A 10,344-nucleotide genomic window follows, 5' to 3' on the forward strand; every position below is an offset into this window, starting at 1 on the left:
ACAAAAATAACGACTTTATTCAACAATTCGTCTCCTCCGTGTCACCACTGAAAGCAAACTGCGTATACTGTTCTACTTGTATGTGTCAGCCGCACCACACGTATACGTTTTCTACGTTTATTTACGCTTTGATTTGAACAAAAACGGCGTATCCGTGTGGTGCGGCTGACACAGAACAGCATACGCAGTTTGCGTTCAGTGGATACTCTCCAAAATGGCACTACGGTGACGCGGAGGAGACGAATTGTTGAATAAAGTCGTTATTTTTGTTTTGTTTGCGTACAAAAAGTATTCTCGTCGCTTCATGAAATTCATATTGAACCACTGATGTCAGATGTACTATTCTGACGATGTCTTTCATACTTTTCTGGGCCTTGACAGTGTTATTTTTCTTGGCAGTCAATGGGACAGTCACAAGCCTCCCGGTTTTCATCCAAAATATGTTAAATTGTGTTCCGAAGACGAACAAAGCTTTTACAGGTTTGGAACGACATGGGGGTAAGTGATTAATGACAAAATATTCATTTTGGGGGTGGAGTAAACCTTGAAGTAATGCTAAATTTCTCCAAATCTGATCCGATGAAGAAACAAGCATATCTAAGATCTTGGATGGCCTGAGGGTGAGTACATTCCTATGCTTTAACAACGGGTGGATCCTGATTGGATGCCAATGGAAAAAAGTGATTCCAACAATGTAGTTCTTCTGTTTTGTCATAATTATAGTTGTAGTGTGGACTTCGCTATTCTCATAGAATTAGAACAATTATTAAAACTATAGTTTAAATTGGTGTGAACGGGCTTTTACTCATCAAGTACACTTAGAATAACAGAATAACGTGATGTTTTGATGAATCTCACCTATAATGTTTCCCAGCATACTCAACACTACAGTACACTAGTCAAACTATTAATATGAATGAGACAAATGTTGCCATTTGACTTGACAGTTAATTAGTTCACAGTTTTCCATAAATAATGACAGAGTCTCAAGATTATATGTGAGGACTTTTTTTCGGGACGGCCTGAAAAATACATTATGTATTTGTGTGAGTATTTCAAATGATGTATTGACACACAGTGATCTATAATTGACGGTTTACTACACCAGCCGAAGAGACCAGTCAGGTGTCATTCATTTTTTATTTTCGCTTGTTTTAACTTTTTTTTTCCACAATACACATCTGTCTGACAGAAATATTGATGGGATTGAGAAGACTGTGAGGGTTTTAGTAACTCGTGCATGTCTGCCTATGTGAAAGATTTTGGTTTTGAGCATGCTGTATTTTACCCGCCCGTGACATGTTTTGATATGCCACTGGGAAATCTGACAGCACCCAATTCAAATCATTCATTTTGTGCTGTTAGAGCTACAGGCACCTTATTGTTTTCCTCTCATCACGTTCAATAGCTCATGAGTTGTACTAGAATTCATTTATACTGAGGATTGACCTACAGTATATATCTGGATATATATCTCATAGTATTTATATCTATATTTTGATATCTGGATATGCAAATGTTTTTTCTACATATTTTGCTGGTCAGAAATTAATTATTATTCAGTTTTCATGTCTTTGTTATAAAGCTGAATGTTACGCTTTTCCCTGTGCTCTTACTTATAGAGCTTTATTATCTGTTCTCGCGCTCTTTAGCTCAAGCATTGTATTCCCACTTTTGTGTGGATTAGCATTTGTGTATGGCTAATTGCTGTCTGTATCATTTACCTTTAATCGTGTTTGCACTTCACCTTTCGCCGTGGTGGAGTAGTTTCCCCTTGATGTTATGACTACTTTCTCGCCCCGGCTAATTGTTTTACACAATAGTTGTTAAAAGAGACAAGGGTGTAGCTGTCGAATTTGACATTAGCAGTCGTAGCGTGGCGTTGAAGTTGAAATTAGCGCAGCTCTCATGTGCCCTCGCTAAATCATACATTGAAGCACTAACGGAAAAACCACAAACAAAAAAGGTAGCACTAGAAAGTCTGAACCCACTCCTGACTCTAATTAGCAAACACTCTGCTATTGTTACCCACGGAGCTTTGTGATGCTGATGGAGGTTTATCCCACGTAACATTGTGGTTTTAACAAGCTTCATCTATCGAGAGCTCAAGACAAGAGCTATATATTCAGGTTTAATGGCATAGAAATGCAGTAAATGCTGCCGATGTTGCCGTGAAAGGCCTCTCCTCACATTTATTCATATTTCTTAGAATTTAGTGAGTCGTAAATTTCTCAAAAGGTGCTATGGACTAACATGCTAATAATTGAAATCAACAGTTTCATTAGCAGTGCTACGCTAGCAGTTTAGTATGTTTATATAGCGGCACCTGTGTAAACAACCACTGCTAGCATATGCTAGCATACACACCTGCTTGTAGAGAGCTCATAGATGTATAGTATGTAACCCAAAACCACCTTAGACATCAATTAATGCTTTATCTACTAGATTAATGCGAAAAAAGTCATTTGCGAATGTTTTGCGAGCGAGCTAATGACAAAGCAGTGGGGAGCATATAATAAACACAGGAAATACAAGTGAATATAAGGCTTGTCTGGGAGGGTGGTGAGTTGGCTATAAATATATCTACATTTACAGCGCTATTATTAGCCTCGTAAGAACAAAAGAATTTCTCTCGTAATAGAGCCGGGTGTGAAACGTCTGCCAAATGTTTAAAGATTTAGTTTCCATAAGTTAGACTTCGGTTACAGCTCTCATAAATATTTGGTCATGATGGGATCTCTGAAGAGAGCTCACTATTGTGTTCAGATTCATGTAAAAAAACGAGAGGAACATTCCGATGGCCATTTCTCACTCTTGGGCGACGGTGAAGCTGTAAAATTTGGGAAAAGAGGAAGACGTGAAAAATTAGCTTAGCTACCAATCGACCCCAGACATGACATATTTTGCAGCAAAAAAACTGTTTTAAGATACTTTTAACCCTTTTAACCATTTAAATTAAAACAGTTTATTGGACCTTCAGGCAAAATATTTAAAACATCTAAAAAGTTTGCGTTTTTTTGATCATATTTAATACATCAGGCTTTTATGGCTCATACAGTACAGTACAAAAATAGATGAAATTTTGGTGGCTTGTAATGTAGATTTTTATAACAGTATAGCAGACTACTTACATATAAATATCAGTATCATTATATATTATCTACCAGTAATATGTCTTAGTAAGATGATTTTTAAATGCTTTGTTTCATTATCGAATCTCTGTAGTTTTTTATGTAAGGATAAAACATATAATGCAATGCAGTGATGATGTACTATAATCAGTAAAGATTTCACAGAAAAATACACATGAACCATGACCTGAAGAAGGAAAAAAAACTATCGACCTAAGAGCAATCAATAGGATTTTTTTTAGCAGTTTTGATCATTCAGAGACCCTAGAAATTTGCATATAAAAATTTGACAAACAGTAGGCTTCACAGGGTTAATGAAAACAATGGCTTGTAAAATTGTCAAAACTGCTATTGTAGTCCCCCAGATTGCTGGCTAATAAAAACAATGTCATACAGAAGCTAATATAATTATAGTCTAATTATGTTGATAATTTAGAGACCATAGAAATTAGTATATCAAATATGATACAGTAGACTTTATAGGGTTAATAAACAAAAAGCCTTGTAAAACTACATCAAAATTGCTATTGTAGCCTCCCAGTTAGCTGACTAATAAAAAATTATTGAATAGAAGCTCAATTAATTCTGGAATTAACTATGTTGCTAATTTAGAAACCTTAGAAATGTGTGTACTAATTTATGATACAGTAGGCTTTATATGGTTAATGAACAAAATGGCTTGCAAAATATTCAAAATTGCTATTTTAGTCCCCCAGATTGCTGGCTAATAAAAACTATGTCATACAGAAGCTACTTTAATTATGTTGATAATTTAGAGAGCATATAAATTAGTGTATCAAATATGATACAGTAGACTTTATAGGGTTAATAAACAAAAAGGCTTTGTAAAACTGCATCAAAAGCTAGCCTCCCAGTTAGCTAACTAATAAAAACAATGTTGAACAGAAGCTAAATTAACTATGAATTAACTATGCTGATAATTTAGAATCCTTAGAAATTTGTGTACTAAATATGATACAGTAGGCTTTATAGGGTTAATGAATGAAATCGCCGGTAAAACTAAATCTAAATCGCAATTTTATCCTCCCTGATAGCTTGCTAATGAAAACAATGCTGTACAGAAGCTAGCTAGTTATTCATTGGTTGTTGTACAAATGCTAAAATGCTTGCCGTATGCATCACAGCGTGTGTGTGTGTGTGTGTGTGTGTGTGTGTGTGTGTGTGTGTGTGTTTGAAGGTGCGTGCCAGCAGCATCCTCGTCGTCTGGCTGGTTTGTCCTGCTTAGGGTGGGAGTCATGTTTAGCGGGTTGGGGGGAAACAGATGCAGGCTTCCCAGTGTTTGCACTGACAATATGATCTGGTATGAGGCCCGTGTGCGTGCTTGTCCTCCCCTGGCTCTGTCGTTAGCTGCCCGGCCCATAACATGGAGAGTGATTCACATCCATAGAGAGATCACCTTTTCATTGTGGACGGCGGGCTATTGTTGAATGGATAGGATGCGTGCACTTGGCTTTTCCTCAGCACACAATGGCATTAAAACGCACAGATTCACCACAGGCTTAATCGTTCTAGTGAGGATTCCTGCAGCTTTTCTGTCCCCGACACAATGTACTTGGGTAAACGTAATCACCACTGATATTGTGCCACAAATGTACTGTCTTAAATTTAGTCCTCCGAGCTGATAAGAGTCAACCGTGCAAAACTTACAATACCCTGACATGTGGCACCAATATTTATTTTTATACTTTCACGGCTGCTCAGGGACTGTTAGCCACTTTTTTTTTTCGCTCTCTCCCCCTTGTTTTTCTCTCTCTCTCAACAGTGAATTGAATGACAATACCAGGCATGCCATTAAGTAAAGCAGCACTGTATTAGGGCCTTGTTCTCCAACCTGCACCCAGCTGTGAGACTCGTGCTTATTGAAAAAGCAGCTGTGAGGAGAGAGAGGACAGGAGATAGGGGACGGTCTGTGGCTGCCCGTCACTCCCTGTGGCACTTTCAGTGTTACGGTGTCTAGAGGGTCACCATTCATTCACGCTATGTGTGACGCCACTTGGAATTTTGTATGCATAATTTTTTTTATTTGTATGTTTAATTATGGAATGTATAATTATATAAAAATTTACAAAATTGTGTATTGTGTAATATAATATATTTTTTATAATTTTATAAATTAAAAAAAATATTTCAACTCTGAGCTTCTAAACTTCATAGTAAAACCTATTTAAATATAATTCTTTTTCCAAGTATTTCATGCTTTCAGAAAATTCCCATACTGTGTTCAGTACATACTATATTCTGCCAAAACAGTAGGAGTAGGAGACTCTATTATTATTATTATTATTATTATTATTATTATTTTGTTTCAGCCTCGAAAAGTGTTTGGACAATTAAATCACACTTTTAAAAAAACTATGAATTTCATTGCATTAAATGAAAAAAATATATATAACCAAAAATATCAAAACAAGTGGCATCTGCAAGCAAATAATAATTTTTTTTTTTTTTTTTTTTTTTTTCAGTTTTCGTGCAGGTTTCTTTATGTGAATATTTTTGCATGAAAAGTGCTTGCACTCTTTTTCTTTAAAATAAATGCATCTTGGTTTGATTTTTTTGTTAAATAATGCAATGACATTTCTGCATTTTTAAGTGTGACCTACACTACCATTTAAAAGTTTGGGGTCAGTAAGATTTTTTTTTTTTTTTGAAAGAAAAAACTTTCAAACTACTTCTATTCCACAAAGATGCATTAAAATATTCAAAAGTTAATTTATAATATTACAAAAAAAAATCTACTTCAAACAAATGCTGTTGTTTTGAACTTTCTATTTATCAGAGAATCCTAAAAAAAATCATCATCATCAGTTTCCACAAAAATAAGCAGCAAAACTGTTGTCAACATTGATAATAATAAGAAGAAATGCTTCTTTTGCGAATCAGATCAGCATATTAGAATGATTTCTGAAGGATCATGTGACACTTGAAGACTGGAGTAATGATGCTGAAAATTCAGCTTTGCATTAAAGGAATCAATTATATTTAAAAAATATACTCAAATAGAAATCACTTATTTTAAATCCTAATAATATTTCACAAAATGACCATTTTTACAGTATTTCTGATTAAATAAATGGAGCCTTCTTTCAAAAACATGTAGTGTAAGTGTCCAAACACCATTGCTGTATTAATTTCAGATTTAATATTTTCACCCTCCATTAATATTTTTATGCTCCGCAACACTTTTTCTCATCCTTTTCCGTTTTTGTTAATCCGCCAGTCCAATTTCACAGGTTCAGGTCAGAGACTGTAATTTCCGTGGCCGCTGCATCTGCAGAAATTAATAAGGCGTTGCGGTTGTGATCTGTGAACTTGTGCACGATTTATATCACCCCCCACCCCAGCTTCATCTCCACATATACAACCCAGACGGGCCGCAGCGTCTCCTGCCCTCCCCGTGACTCGCAGACGGCCTGAGGTCAAGCCAGCGCACCTCCTGACAAACAGCCTCGCTCCCGAGTGAGCCGAGATTTGTAACCGTGTCCCTGGTCCGCCGAATTTGAATTATTCCGGCCCGAGCCTGGCGTCGCTTTACATCGGCGTGTGGCGTGGGGGGTTATTGTCACGAGGGGCGAGGGGAAAGGGGGGCCGAACGAGCCCCAGAAGCGGCACCAAGGGCAGGGGTGCGTGGTGAAGGACAGGGGGGGGAAACAGGTGGGAGGTTAATGGCCCCTGGACCGGATCCACCAGCCTCTCAGACTTGATATATGGGCTTTGGGCCTAGTGCAGGCGTAGGCTTTCAAAGATATATTATTTCATTTGAGACACAGCATTCTGGTCCCTGCATTTGTCCACTGATAGATGATATCCACTGGCTGGATTGGAGATAGCGTGTGAGTTTTCGTAAAGTTTGCTCCTGTACATATTTCCTCTCTGGCTATTCTCCCGTCACTCTTTTTTCCTGCTATTTCAGTGGTAACAATGTCTGTTTGATCAGAAGAGATGGGCAGCAGGAGAACGTCCACAAAGGCCTCTTTTCATTCATAAATAATGCACAATTGGACAAAAACTCCATGTCTTGTCATGAATTCTGGAAGAATGCGGTGTTTTGGCACTTCATAAATATTGCAGCGCTGAAGTTCAGGTTTTTGCCCCCTGAAGATGCCAGGAAAATTAATAATAACGCCGACGTTCAAGGTGGATCACGGGTAGGTGGACGTGAAGAGATGAATGTAAACATTTATTAATTTATACATGTTTAATCATTACAATGGTTATAATTACAAGCTCATTATTTGAGTCCGTCAATCAATAGTTGCACATTCATGCGATTTACTTCAGCAGCAGATGCTGGACAAGAACCGTCTGCGTAGACAGGAAGAGACAGTCTGACGTTTGAAGTGGCCAGTCACTGATGAAGCCCATTTCTGCCTCAGAGTTAAAGAATATAAAGGAGAATGTGACTTCAGATTTTATTTGAAACATTTTCTATTCATTACTTTGATGCAAAAACAGACCTAAAAGTAGCAAAAATAGCATTCAAAAGGGCTGATTATTTTTATAATTGTTTCTTTTTTATGTAGTTAATTAATTTATTATTTATTAGAATTTATTTATTATGATGTAATTTATTTATTATTTATTTTATTTGTATTATTTATCCTTACTGAATAAAAATATTAATTTCTTTCAAAGAGAGAGAGAGAGATACTGTTTCACTCAAATATGCAAAAATTTGTATTTATTTATTTATTTTTTAAATAAATATATATTTTTATTCAGTAAGGATAAATTATAAATGAAAAGTTGCCTTTACTAAGCAAAAACTGACCTATAAGTAACAAAAATAGCATCCAAATGTGCTGAATATTTTTATTATTTATTTATTATTTACACAGTTAATTTACTATTTATTAGTTTATGTATTATGATGTAGTTAATTTATTTAATTTATTATTTATTTAATTTTTATTTCATATTAATTTCTTATAAAAGAGAGAGAGAGAGAGTTTCACTCAAATATGCGTTTTTGTAAAGAAATTCATATTTTTAATTAGTAAGGATAATTTATGAATGAAAAGATGCATTTATTATTTATTACTTTAAACAAAAAACTTAAAAGTAAAGAAAATAGCATATCAAAAGTTCTGGATATTTCTCAAAAATCTCAGAAAAAGAGCAAAAAATACTGTTCTGTTCAAAGATAAACTATTGTTTAAAAGTTTAAGGTCAGTAAGTTGTTGTTTTGTGGTACTAAATATTTTTTTAGTAAGGATTAATTAAATTGATCAAAAGTGACATTAATAATGTAACAAAAAATCTAATTCAAATAAATCCTGTTCTTTTGAACTTTACATTTAATGTATTAAATGCAGCACTAGTGTTTTCAACACTGATAAATAATTATAAATGATGATGACAATATGAAGAAATTTCTTGAGCATCAGATCAGCAGATTAGAATGATTTCTGAAGGATCATGTGACACTGAAGACTGGAGTAATGATGCTGAAAATTCAAGAATTAATTAATTAAAACAGTTCTTTTAAATGCCAATCATATTTCACAATATTACTGTTTTTAGTGTATTTTAACACTTATTTCAAAATCATTAAATCTGTTTATGAAGGGTAGTGTATCTCGTTTACTGACTTAAAAATCATTTAAAACAAAAATATGTATGCTGTGCCGAGATTTTATGACGTTTCGCAAATCTTTCCTATAGTTCTTCTTCAAAAGTGCTCATTGTAGCAGTCTGGTACCTTGTAAACATGACTGATATATGCTCATGCTGACTCCCTAAAGTTGCGTATAAATCAGCCAATCAGATCGCAGCTCTTAAAACACGGCATCCACAGCTCTCTTTCACGGGGCATTGCATACAGAGCTTCCTATATGGCAGCTGAGGTCAGCTTCGCCCTTTCTTTCTCCCTGAAAAATGCGTCCTGCACCCTCAAGGCCTAACCGGGCGAAGGAAGGAAGTGCGTACACTTGTTAAAAGGAGAGATTTAGGGTCCGAACTCCCCTCAGGGCCTGTGGGAGACTCCAGGGAGGGGGTTGGAGCGGACCCCCTCAGGGCCTGTGGGAGACTCCAGGGAGGGGTTTGGAGCGGACGGAGAAGAGTCTGTTCATCCACTTGTTGCTTTGATGAGGGATAAAAGCCTGTCATGAACTTCTAGGTCCTGCCCAGGAGCTGATGGACTCGTACCGCTGCTTCCATTCCTCGGAAATGGGGAAAAAAGACAGAAATATGTTCACTTTTCTTTATCTTTGGCATTTGTAAGCACTTTGCACTCCGGAAAGAGACAAATGTTTGATATTATCTTGTGGCGATTAAGGTAAAAGCCTTTTATATTGGCCGCACTGGATGCTTGTTAACACCAGGATGTAGAGTGAAGCCCCAAAACACCCCAATCAGACCGAGCCGACGGCAGACAAACTGCTCCGAAGAGGCTGATTTAAGCTAACAAATCAACTCAATCAACATTTTCACCCCTTATGTACTAGTCGAAAAGTAAAAACGGTTGCACATTTGCCCTCATAACAGTAAATAGTTGCTTTATACCAAAATAGCGTCTCGTACAAGAGCCTTAATATCAGCCTTGCATTTAAACGGCACAATATCAGCATTCATGAGATGTCGCTTTAAAAAGTGCTTTGATTTAGTAGATGGAATTGCTATAAATCACCATTTAAAAACAAACAAACAAAAAAACACTTTTATTTTACAAAATATATATGTAATTATATGATATTTAAATATGTGAAATAGTTGTAATAATTTATTAAATTTATATTGTGATATAAATTATAATTTTGTTTCTTTTAATATATGATACTGTTATATTAATCTTATATTACTTAATTATATATTCACTCAAAAATATACACTCACGTTTAAAATATAAATAGTGTGTGTAAATATATATATATATATATTAGGGGTGGGACAATATATCGATATGGTGATATATCGTTGTCTTTCTCCATGCGATACGAGAATCGATATGTGGCGCCAAATATCGATATTTTAATTATTACAATAAGGCGCTCTATATAGATTTCCCTGCTCCCAGCGTCTAAAAATGCGTGGAAATCGAGGCCGCGCCATTTCCACCTTCTTTCCAAAGCGTGGACAGCAATCAGCGTGGACTAGAGGTCTACACGGGTCCAAAAATTCGTACCCGAACCCAAAGAGACCCGTAAATGTGCTACACTGAACCGACCCGGACCCGTCTATTATTTTGAAAGTTGGA

At 36.0% G+C, this 10,344-nt stretch overlaps 1 protein-coding gene across 1 annotated transcript in view; it reads left to right on the forward strand.

Annotated features, from left to right (window-relative positions):
- The window catches only part of nr5a2 (nuclear receptor subfamily 5, group A, member 2), a 58,138-nt gene that overhangs the window by 10,295 nt on the left and 37,499 nt on the right, over window positions 1–10,344 (forward strand). The window lies entirely within an intron of this gene.

The sequence above is a fragment of the Sinocyclocheilus rhinocerous genome, unplaced genomic scaffold (genome assembly GCF_001515625.1).
Source record: "Sinocyclocheilus rhinocerous isolate Xijiao unplaced genomic scaffold, SAMN03320098_v1.1 scaffold2468, whole genome shotgun sequence".
Lineage (NCBI taxonomy): Eukaryota > Metazoa > Chordata > Actinopteri > Cypriniformes > Cyprinidae > Sinocyclocheilus > Sinocyclocheilus rhinocerous.